Below are 13,474 nucleotides of genomic sequence, written 5' to 3'. Positions count from 1 at the left end.
CATGCATTTTGTGAGAAGGTATTGTACCTAACTACTCAGAGTGATGTGGAACTGTATAGATATTGAATCTGGAGTGATCAGTGCCACACAATACTACAATGCAAGCTGAATTCTGTGACTTACCTGCTACCATTTGGATTGGAACAGCCAAATCCTTGTGTTATTTCTGTAAACGGCAATGTTGTACTGTGTAGAGAACCTGATGTTACTGAAGGTAACTTCTGGAGCTTAGGTAGCACACTCTTAAAACTGATTGCAGACTACACTAAATCATATGGTGAGTATAATAACAAGGTTTACAGCAAGTTAACACATACCACTTTTAGGCAAAAGCGAACTGCACACCCCATTGTGATAAAAGCTTTACTTTTTATTCAATGCATTTTGTGAGAAGGTATTATACCTAACAACTCAGACTGATCTGGAACTGTATAGATATTGACTGTGGAGTTTTCAGTGCCATGAACCACCCGAATTCAAGCTGAAATCAGTAACCTACCTGCTACCATTTGGATTGGAACAGCCAAAGACGTTGTTTATTTCTGTAAACGGTATTGTTGTACTGTGTATAGAACCTGATGTTACCGAAAGTAACTTCTGGAGCTTAGGTAGCACACTCTTAAAACTGATTGCAGACTACTCTAAATCATATGGTGAGTATAATAACAAGGTTTACATCATGTTAACACATACCACTTTTAGGCAAAAGCGAACAGTACACTCCATTGTTCTAAAAGCTTTACTTTTTATTCAATGCATTTTGTGAGTGGGTATTGTACATAACAACTCCGAGTGATGTGGAACTGTATAGATATTGAATGTGGAGTGATCAATGCCACGCAATACTACAATGCAAGCTGAATTCAGTAACTTACCTGCTACCATTTGGATTGGAACAGCCATTGAATTGGTTTATTTCTGTAACGGCAATGTTGTACTGTGTAAAGAACCTGATGATACTGAAAGTAACTTCTGGAGCTTACTTAGCACACTCTTAAAACTGTTTGCAGACTACTCTAAATCATATGGTGAATACAATAATAAGTAGTACATCATGTTATCACATACCACTTTTAGGCTAAAGGTAACTGTACACTCCTTTGTGTTGAAGGCTTTACTTTCTATTCCATGCATTTTGTGAGAAGTTATTGTACCTAACTACTCAGAGAGATGTGCAACTGTATAGATATTGAATGTGGAGTGATCAGTGCCACGCAATACTACAATGCAAGCTGAATTCAGTAACTTACCTGCTACCATTTGGATTGGAACAGCCAAAGACTTTCTTTATTTCTGTAAACGGTATTGTTCTACTGTGTAGAGAACCTGATGTTACTGAAGGCAACTTCTGGAGCTTAGGTAGCACACTCTTAAAGCTGATAGCAAACTACTCTAAATCATATGGTGAGTATAATAACAAGGTTTACAGCAAGTTAACACATACCACTTTTAGGCAAAAGCGAACTGCACACTCCATTGTGATAAAAGCTTTACTGTTTATTCAATGCATTTTGTGAGAAGGTATTATACCTAACAACTCAGAGTGATGTGGAACTGTATAGATATTCAATGTGGAGTTTTCAGTGCCATGCAATACTCGAATGCAATCTGAAATCTGTACCCAACCTGCTACCATTTGGATTGGAACAGCCAATGACATGGTTATTTTCTGTAAATGGTAATGTTGTACTGCGTAGAGAACCTGCTGTTACTGAAAGTAACGTCTGGAGCTGAGGTAGCACACTCTTAAAATTGGTTGCAGACTACTGTAAATCACATGGTGACTACAATAATAATTTTACATCAGGTTAGCACATAAAACGTTTAGGCAAAAGTGATCTGTACACTCCATTGTGTTGAATGCTTTACTTTGTATTCAATGCATTTTGTCAGAAGGTATTGTACCTAGCTACTCAGAGTGATGTGTAACTGTTTACATATTGCATGTGGAGAGATCAGTGCCACGCAATACTACAATTCAAGCTGAATTCTGTGACTTACCTGCTACCATTTGGATTGGAACAGCCAATGACATGGTTTATTTCTGTAATCGGCAATTTTGTACTGTGTAGAGAACCTGATGTTACTGAAAGTAACTTCTGGAGCTTAGGTAGCACACACTTAAAACTGTTTGCAGAATACTCTAAATCATATCGTGAATACAATAATAAGGCGTACATCATGTTAGCACATACCACTTTTAGGCAAAAGCGAGCTGCACACTCTATTCTGATAAATGATTTACTTTTTATTCAATGCATTTTGTGAGAAGGTATTATACCTAACAACTCAGAGTGATGTGGAACTGTATAGATATTGAATGTGGAGTTTTCAGTGACATGCAAACTCGAATGCAAGCTGAAATCAGTAACCTACCTGCTACTATTTGGATTGGAACAGCCAATGACATGGTTAATTTCTGTAAATGGTAATCTTGTACTGCGTAGAGAACCTGATGTTACTGAAAGTAACGTCTGGAGCTTAGGTAGCACACTCTTAAAATTGGTTGCAGACTTCTGTACATCCCATGGTGAGTACAATAATAACGTTTACATCAGGTTAGCACATAAAACGTTTAGGCAAAAGTGATCTGTACACTCCATTGTCTTGAATGCTTTACTTTGTATTCAATGCATTTTGTCAGAAGGTATTGTACCTAGCTACTCAGAGTGATGTGGAACCGTTTACATATTGAATCTGCAGTGATCAGTGCCACGCAATACTACAATGCAAGCTGAATTCAGTAACTTACCTGCTACCATTTGGATTGGAATAGCCAAAGACTTTGTGTATTGCTGTAAACGGCAATGTTGTACTGTGTAGAGAAACTGATGTTACTGAAAGTAACTTCTGGAGCTTAGGTAGCACACACTTAAAACTGTTTGCAGACTACTCTAAATCATATGGTGAATACAATAATAAGGTGTACATCATGTTAGCACATACCACTTTTAGGCAAAAGTGAACTGTACACTCCTTTGTGTTGAAAGCTTTACTTTCTATTCCATGCATTTTGTGAGAAGGTATTGTACCTAACTACTCAGAGTGATGTGGAACTGTATAGATATTGAATCTGGAGTGATCAGTGCCACGCAATACTACAATGCAAGCTGAATTCAGTAACTTACCTGCTACCATTTGGATTGCAACAGCCATTGAATTGGTTTATTTCTGTAAACGGTAATGTTGTAATGTGCAGAGAACCTGAGGTTTCTGAAAGTAACTTCTGGAGCTTAGTTAACACATCCTTAAAACTGTTTGCAGACTTCTCTAAATCATATGGTGAATACAATAATAAGGTGTACATCATGTTATCACATAACACTTTTAGGCTAAAGTGAACTGTACACTCCTTTGTGTTGAAAGCTTTACTTTCTATTCCATGCATTTTGTGAGAAGGTATTGTACCTAACTACTCAGAGTGATGTGGAACTGTATAGATATTGAATCTGGAGTGATCCGTGCCACGCAATACTACAATGCAAGCTGAATTCAGTAACTTACCTGCTACCATTTGGATTGGAACAGCCATTGAATTGGTTTATTTCTGTAAACGGTAATGTTGTAATGTGCAGAGAACCTGAGGTTTCTGAAAGTAACTTCTGGAGCTTAGTTAACACACCCTTAAAACTGTTTGCAGACTTCTCTAAATCATATGGTGAATACAATAATAAGGTGTACATCATGTTATCACATAACACTTTTAGGCTAAAGTGAACTGTACACTCCTTTGTGTTGAAAGCTTTACTTTCTATTCCATGCATTTTGTGAGAAGGTATTGTACCTAACTACTCAGAGTGATGTGGAACTGTATAGATATTGAATCTGGAGTGATCAGTGCCACGCAATACTACAATGCAAGCTGAATTCAGTAACTTACCTGCTACCATTTGGATTGGAACAGCCATTGAATTGGTTTATTTCTGTAAACGGTAATGTTGTAATGTGCAGAGAACCTGAGGTTTCTGAAAGTAACGTCTGGAGCTTAGGTAGCACACTCTTAAAATTGGTTGCAGACTTCTGTACATCCCATGGTGAGTACAATAATAACGTTTACATCAGGTTAGCACATAAAACGTTTAGGCAAAAGTGATCTGTACACTCCATTGTCTTGAATGCTTTACTTTGTATTCAATGCATTTTGTCAGAAGGTATTGTACCTAGCTACTCAGAGTGATGTGGAACTGTTTACATATTGAATCTGCAGTGATCATTGCCATGCAATACTACAATGCAAGCTGAATTCAGTAACTTACCTGCTACCATTTGGATTGGAATAGCCAAAGACTTTGTGTATTGCTGTAAACGGCAATGTTGTACTGTGTAGAGAAACTGATGTTACTGAAAGTAACTTCTGGAGCTTAGGTAGCACACACTTAAAACTGTTTGCAGACTACTCTAAATCATATGGTGAATACAATAATAAGGTGTACATCATGTTAGCACATACCACTTTTAGGCAAAAGTGAACTGTACACTCCTTTGTGTTGAAAGCTTTACTTTCTATTCCATGCATTTTGTGAGAAGGTATTGTACCTAACTACTCAGAGTGATGTGGAACTGTATAGATATTGAATCTGGAGTGATCAGTGCCACGCAATACTACAATGCAAGCTGAATTCAGTAACTTACCTGCTACCATTTGGATTGGAACAGCCATTGAATTGGTTTATTTCTGTAAACGGTAATGTTCTAATGTGCAGAGAACCTGAGGTTTCTGAAAGTAACTTCTGGAGCTTAGTTAACACACCCTTAAAACTGTTTGCAGACTTCTCTAAATCATATGGTGAATACAATAATAAGGTGTACATCATGTTATCACATAACACTTTTAGGCTAAAGTGAACTGTACACTCCTTTGTGTTGAAAGCTTTACTTTCTATTCCATGCATTTTGTGAGAAGGTATTGTACCTAACTACTCAGAGTGATGTGGAACTGTATAGATATTGAATCTGGAGTGATCAGTGCCACACAATACTACAATGCAAGCTGAATTCTGTGACTTACCTGCTACCATTTGGATTGGAACAGCCAAATCCTTGTGTTATTTCTGTAAACGGCAATGTTGTACTGTGTAGAGAACCTGATGTTACTGAAGGTAACTTCTGGAGCTTAGGTAGCACACTCTTAAAACTGATTGCAGACTACACTAAATCATATGGTGAGTATAATAACAAGGTTTACAGCAAGTTAACACATACCACTTTTAGGCAAAAGCGAACTGCACACCCCATTGTGATAAAAGCTTTACTTTTTATTCAATGCATTTTGTGAGAAGGTATTATACCTAACAACTCAGACTGATCTGGAACTGTATAGATATTGACTGTGGAGTTTTCAGTGCCATGAACCACCCGAATTCAAGCTGAAATCAGTAACCTACCTGCTACCATTTGGATTGGAACAGCCAAAGACGTTGTTTATTTCTGTAAACGGTATTGTTGTACTGTGTATAGAACCTGATGTTACCGAAAGTAACTTCTGGAGCTTAGGTAGCACACTCTTAAAACTGATTGCAGACTACTCTAAATCATATGGTGAGTATAATAACAAGGTTTACATCATGTTAACACATACCACTTTTAGGCAAAAGCGAACATTACACTCCATTGTTCTAAAAGCTTTACTTTTTATTCAATGCATTTTGTGAGTGGGTATTGTACATAACAACTCCGAGTGATGTGGAACTGTATAGATATTGAATGTGGAGTGATCAATGCCACGCAATACTACAATGCAAGCTGAATTCAGTAACTTACCTGCTACCATTTGGATTGGAACAGCCATTGAATTGGTTTATTTCTGTAACGGCAATGTTGTACTGTGTAAAGAACCTGATGATACTGAAAGTAACTTCTGGAGCTTACTTAGCACACTCTTAAAACTGTTTGCAGACTACTCTAAATCATATGGTGAATACAATAATAAGTAGTACATCATGTTATCACATACCACTTTTAGGCTAAAGGTAACTGTACACTCCTTTGTGTTGAAGGCTTTACTTTCTATTCCATGCATTTTGTGAGAAGTTATTGTACCTAACTACTCAGAGAGATGTGCAACTGTATAGATATTGAATGTGGAGTGATCAGTGCCACGCAATACTACAATGCAAGCTGAATTCAGTAACTTACCTGCTACCATTTGGATTGGAACAGCCAAAGACTTTCTTTATTTCTGTAAACGGTATTGTTCTACTGTGTAGAGAACCTGATGTTACTGAAGGCAACTTCTGGAGCTTAGGTAGCACACTCTTAAAGCTGATAGCAAACTACTCTAAATCATATGGTGAGTATAATAACAAGGTTTACAGCAAGTTAACACATACCACTTTTAGGCAAAAGCGAACTGCACACTCCATTGTGATAAAAGCTTTACTGTTTATTCAATGCATTTTGTGAGAAGGTATTATACCTAACAACTCAGAGTGATGTGGAACTGTATAGATATTCAATGTGGAGTTTTCAGTGCCATGCAATACTCGAATGCAATCTGAAATCTGTACCCAACCTGCTACCATTTGGATTGGAACAGCCAATGACATGGTTATTTTCTGTAAATGGTAATGTTGTACTGCGTAGAGAACCTGCTGTTACTGAAAGTAACGTCTGGAGCTGAGGTAGCACACTCTTAAAATTGGTTGCAGACTACTGTAAATCACATGGTGACTACAATAATAATTTTACATCAGGTTAGCACATAAAACGTTTAGGCAAAAGTGATCTGTACACTCCATTGTGTTGAATGCTTTACTTTGTATTCAATGCATTTTGTCAGAAGGTATTGTACCTAGCTACTCAGAGTGATGTGTAACTGTTTACATATTGCATGTGGAGAGATCAGTGCCACGCAATACTACAATTCAAGCTGAATTCTGTGACTTACCTGCTACCATTTGGATTGGAACAGCCAATGACATGGTTTATTTCTGTAATCGGCAATTTTGTACTGTGTAGAGAACCTGATGTTACTGAAAGTAACTTCTGGAGCTTAGGTAGCACACACTTAAAACTGTTTGCAGAATACTCTAAATCATATCGTGAATACAATAATAAGGCGTACATCATGTTAGCACATACCACTTTTAGGCAAAAGCGAGCTGCACACTCTATTCTGATAAATGATTTACTTTTTATTCAATGCATTTTGTGAGAAGGTATTATACCTAACAACTCAGAGTGATGTGGAACTGTATAGATATTGAATGTGGAGTTTTCAGTGACATGCAAACTCGAATGCAAGCTGAAATCAGTAACCTACCTGCTACTATTTGGATTGGAACAGCCAATGACATGGTTAATTTCTGTAAATGGTAATCTTGTACTGCGTAGAGAACCTGATGTTACTGAAAGTAACGTCTGGAGCTTAGGTAGCACACTCTTAAAATTGGTTGCAGACTTCTGTACATCCCATGGTGAGTACAATAATAACGTTTACATCAGGTTAGCACATAAAACGTTTAGGCAAAAGTGATCTGTACACTCCATTGTCTTGAATGCTTTACTTTGTATTCAATGCATTTTGTCAGAAGGTATTGTACCTAGCTACTCAGAGTGATGTGGAACCGTTTACATATTGAATCTGCAGTGATCAGTGCCACGCAATACTACAATGCAAGCTGAATTCAGTAACTTACCTGCTACCATTTGGATTGGAATAGCCAAAGACTTTGTGTATTGCTGTAAACGGCAATGTTGTACTGTGTAGAGAAACTGATGTTACTGAAAGTAACTTCTGGAGCTTAGGTAGCACACACTTAAAACTGTTTGCAGACTACTCTAAATCATATGGTGAATACAATAATAAGGTGTACATCATGTTAGCACATACCACTTTTAGGCAAAAGTGAACTGTACACTCCTTTGTGTTGAAAGCTTTACTTTCTATTCCATGCATTTTGTGAGAAGGTATTGTACCTAACTACTCAGAGTGATGTGGAACTGTATAGATATTGAATCTGGAGTGATCAGTGCCACGCAATACTACAATGCAAGCTGAATTCAGTAACTTACCTGCTACCATTTGGATTGCAACAGCCATTGAATTGGTTTATTTCTGTAAACGGTAATGTTGTAATGTGCAGAGAACCTGAGGTTTCTGAAAGTAACTTCTGGAGCTTAGTTAACACATCCTTAAAACTGTTTGCAGACTTCTCTAAATCATATGGTGAATACAATAATAAGGTGTACATCATGTTATCACATAACACTTTTAGGCTAAAGTGAACTGTACACTCCTTTGTGTTGAAAGCTTTACTTTCTATTCCATGCATTTTGTGAGAAGGTATTGTACCTAACTACTCAGAGTGATGTGGAACTGTATAGATATTGAATCTGGAGTGATCCGTGCCACGCAATACTACAATGCAAGCTGAATTCAGTAACTTACCTGCTACCATTTGGATTGGAACAGCCATTGAATTGGTTTATTTCTGTAAACGGTAATGTTGTAATGTGCAGAGAACCTGAGGTTTCTGAAAGTAACTTCTGGAGCTTAGTTAACACACCCTTAAAACTGTTTGCAGACTTCTCTAAATCATATGGTGAATACAATAATAAGGTGTACATCATGTTATCACATACCACTTTTAGGCAAAAGTGAACTGTACACTCCTTTGTGTTGAAAGCTTTACTTTCTATTCCATGCATTTTGTGAGAAGGTATTGTACCTAACTACTCAGAGTGATGTGGAACTGTATAGATATTGAATCTGGAGTGATCAGTGCCACACAATACTACAATGCAAGCTGAATTCTGTGACTTACCTGCTACCATTTGGATTGGAACAGCCAATGACATGGTTTATTTCTGTAATCGGCAATTTTGTACTGTGTAGAGAACCTGATGTTACTGAAAGTAACTTCTGGAGCTTAGGTAGCACACACTTAAAACTGTTTGCAGAATACTCTAAATCATATCGTGAATACAATAATAAGGCGTACATCATGTTAGCACATACCACTTTTAGGCAAAAGCGAACTGCACACTCTATTCTGATAAATGATTTACTTTTTATTCAATGCATTTTGTGAGAAGGTATTATACCTAACAACTCAGAGTGATGTGGAACTGTATAGATATTGAATGTGGAGTTTTCAGTGACATGCAAACTCGAATGCAAGCTGAAATCAGTAACCTACCTGCTACTATTTGGATTGGAACAGCCAATGACATGGTTAATTTCTGTAAATGGTAATCTTGTACTGCGTAGAGAACCTGATGTTACTGAAAGTAACGTCTGGAGCTTAGGTAGCACACTCTTAAAATTGGTTGCAGACTTCTGTACATCCCATGGTGAGTACAATAATAACGTTTACATCAGGTTAGCACATAAAACGTTTAGGCAAAAGTGATCTGTACACTCCATTGTCTTGAATGCTTTACTTTGTATTCAATGCATTTTGTCAGAAGGTATTGTACCTAGCTACTCAGAGTGATGTGGAACTGTTTACATATTGAATCTGCAGTGATCAGTGCCACGCAATACTACAATGCAAGCTGAATTCAGTAACTTACCTGCTACCATTTGGATTGGAATAGCCAAAGACTTTGTGTATTGCTGTAAACGGCAATGTTGTACTGTGTAGAGAAACTGATGTTACTGAAAGTAACTTCTGGAGCTTAGGTAGCACACACTTAAAACTGTTTGCAGACTACTCTAAATCATATGGTGAATACAATAATAAGGTGTACATCATGTTAGCACATACCACTTTTAGGCAAAAGTGAACTGTACACTCCTTTGTGTTGAAAGCTTTACTTTCTATTCCATGCATTTTGTGAGAAGGTATTGTACCTAACTACTCAGAGTGATGTGGAACTGTATAGATATTGAATCTGGAGTGATCAGTGCCACGCAATACTACAATGCAAGCTGAATTCAGTAACTTACCTGCTACCATTTGGATTGCAACAGCCATTGAATTGGTTTATTTCTGTAAACGGTAATGTTGTAATGTGCAGAGAACCTGAGGTTTCTGAAAGTAACTTCTGGAGCTTAGTTAACACATCCTTAAAACTGTTTGCAGACTTCTCTAAATCATATGGTGAATACAATAATAAGGTGTACATCATGTTATCACATAACACTTTTAGGCTAAAGTGAACTGTACACTCCTTTGTGTTGAAAGCTTTACTTTCTATTCCATGCATTTTGTGAGAAGGTATTGTACCTAACTACTCAGAGTGATGTGGAACTGTATAGATATTGAATCTGGAGTGATCCGTGCCACGCAATACTACAATGCAAGCTGAATTCAGTAACTTACCTGCTACCATTTGGATTGGAACAGCCATTGAATTGGTTTATTTCTGTAAACGGTAATGTTGTAATGTGCAGAGAACCTGAGGTTTCTGAAAGTAACTTCTGGAGCTTAGTTAACACACCCTTAAAACTGTTTGCAGACTTCTCTAAATCATATGGTGAATACAATAATAAGGTGTACATCATGTTATCACATACCACTTTTAGGCAAAAGTGAACTGTACACTCCTTTGTGTTGAAAGCTTTACTTTCTATTCCATGCATTTTGTGAGAAGGTATTGTACCTAACTACTCAGAGTGATGTGGAACTGTATAGATATTGAATCTGGAGTGATCAGTGCCACACAATACTACAATGCAAGCTGAATTCTGTGACTTACCTGCTACCATTTGGATTGGAACAGCCAATGACATGGTTTATTTCTGTAATCGGCAATTTTGTACTGTGTAGAGAACCTGATGTTACTGAAAGTAACTTCTGGAGCTTAGGTAGCACACACTTAAAACTGTTTGCAGAATACTCTAAATCATATCGTGAATACAATAATAAGGCGTACATCATGTTAGCACATACCACTTTTAGGCAAAAGCGAACTGCACACTCTATTCTGATAAATGATTTACTTTTTATTCAATGCATTTTGTGAGAAGGTATTATACCTAACAACTCAGAGTGATGTGGAACTGTATAGATATTGAATGTGGAGTTTTCAGTGACATGCAAACTCGAATGCAAGCTGAAATCAGTAACCTACCTGCTACTATTTGGATTGGAACAGCCAATGACATGGTTAATTTCTGTAAATGGTAATCTTGTACTGCGTAGAGAACCTGATGTTACTGAAAGTAACGTCTGGAGCTTAGGTAGCACACTCTTAAAATTGGTTGCAGACTTCTGTACATCCCATGGTGAGTACAATAATAACGTTTACATCAGGTTAGCACATAAAACGTTTAGGCAAAAGTGATCTGTACACTCCATTGTCTTGAATGCTTTACTTTGTATTCAATGCATTTTGTCAGAAGGTATTGTACCTAGCTACTCAGAGTGATGTGGAACTGTTTACATATTGAATCTGCAGTGATCAGTGCCACGCAATACTACAATGCAAGCTGAATTCAGTAACTTACCTGCTACCATTTGGATTGGAATAGCCAAAGACTTTGTGTATTGCTGTAAACGGCAATGTTGTACTGTGTAGAGAAACTGATGTTACTGAAAGTAACTTCTGGAGCTTAGGTAGCACACACTTAAAACTGTTTGCAGACTACTCTAAATCATATGGTGAATACAATAATAAGGTGTACATCATGTTAGCACATACCACTTTTAGGCAAAAGTGAACTGTACACTCCTTTGTGTTGAAAGCTTTACTTTCTATTCCATGCATTTTGTGAGAAGGTATTGTACCTAACTACTCAGAGTGATGTGGAACTGTATAGATATTGAATCTGGAGTGATCAGTGCCACGCAATACTACAATGCAAGCTGAATTCAGTAACTTACCTGCTACCATTTGGATTGGAACAGCCATTGAATTGGTTTATTTCTGTAAACGGTAATGTTGTAATGTGCAGAGAACCTGAGGTTTCTGAAAGTAACTTCTGGAGCTTAGTTAACACACCCTTAAAACTGTTTGCAGACTTCTCTAAATCATATGGTGAATACAATAATAAGGTGTACATCATGTTAGCACATACCACTTTTAGGCAAAAGTGAACTGTACACTCCTTTGTGTTGAAAGCTTTACTTTCTATTCCATGCATTTTGTGAGAAGGTATTGTACCTAACTACTCAGAGTGATGTGGAACTATAGATATTGAATCTGGAGTGATCAGTGCCACACAATACTACAATGCAAGCTGAATTCTGTGACTTACCTGCTACCATTTGGATTGGAACAGCCAAAGCCTTGTGTTATTTCTGTAAACGGCAATGTTGTACTGTGTAGAGAACCTGATGTTACTGAAGGTAACTTCTGGAGCTTAGGTAGCACACTCTTAAAACTGATTGTAGACTACTCTAAATCATATGGTGAGTATAATAACAAGGTTTACAGCAAGTTAACACATACCACTTTTAGGCAAAAGCGAACTGCACACCCCATTGTGATAAAAGCTTTACTTTTTATTCAATGCATTTTGTGAGAAGGTATTATACCTAACAACTCAGACTGATCTGGAACTGTATAGATATTGACTGTGGAGTTTTCAGTGCCATGAACCACTCGAATTCAAGCTGAAATCAGTAAACTACCTGCTACCATTTGGATTGGAACAGCCAAAGACGTTGTTTATTTCTGTAAACGGTATTGTTGTACTGTGTATAGAACCTGATGTTACCGAAAGTAACTTCTGGAGCTTAGGTAGCACACTCTTAAAACTGATTGCAGACTACTCTAAATCATATGGTGAGTATAATAACAAGGTTTACATCATGTTAACACATACCACTTTTAGGCAAAAGCGAACAGTACACTCCATTGTTCTAAAAGCTTTACTTTTTATTCAATGCATTTTGTGAGTGGGTATTGTACATAACAACTCCGAGTGATGTGGAACTGTATAGATATTGAATGTGGAGTGATCAGTGCCACGCAATACTACAATGCAAGCTGAATTCAGTAACTTACCTGCTACCATTTGGATTGGAACAACCATTGAATTCGTTTATTTCTGTAAACGGTAATGTTGTAATGTGCAGAGAACCTGAGGTTTCTGAAAGCAACTTCTGGAGCTTAGTTAGCACACTCTTAAAACTGTTTGCAGACTACTCTAAATCATATGGTGAATACAATAATAAGGAGTACATCATCTTATCACATACCACTTTTAGGCTAAAGTGAACTGTACACTCCTTTGTGTTGAAAGCTTTACTTTCTATTCCATGCATTTTCTCAGAAGATATTGTACCTAGCTACTCAGAGTGATGTGTAACTGTTTACATATTGCATGTGGAGAGATCAGTGCCACGCAATACTACAATGCAAGCTGAATTCTGTGACTTACCTGCTACCATTTGGATTGGAACATCCAATGTCATGGTTTATTTCTGTAAACGGCAATTTTGTACTGTGTAGAGAACCTGATGTTACTGAAAGTAACTTCTGGAGCTTAGGTAGCACACTCGTAAAACTGATTGCAGACTACTCTAAATCATATGGTGAGTATAATAACAAGGTTTACAGCAAGTTAACACTTACCACTTTT

This window comes from Hypanus sabinus, chromosome 26, assembly GCF_030144855.1.
Source record: "Hypanus sabinus isolate sHypSab1 chromosome 26, sHypSab1.hap1, whole genome shotgun sequence".
In the NCBI taxonomy this organism is placed as follows: Eukaryota; Metazoa; Chordata; class Chondrichthyes; order Myliobatiformes; family Dasyatidae; genus Hypanus; species Hypanus sabinus.
Note: the sequence above shows the minus strand (reverse complement) of the source record.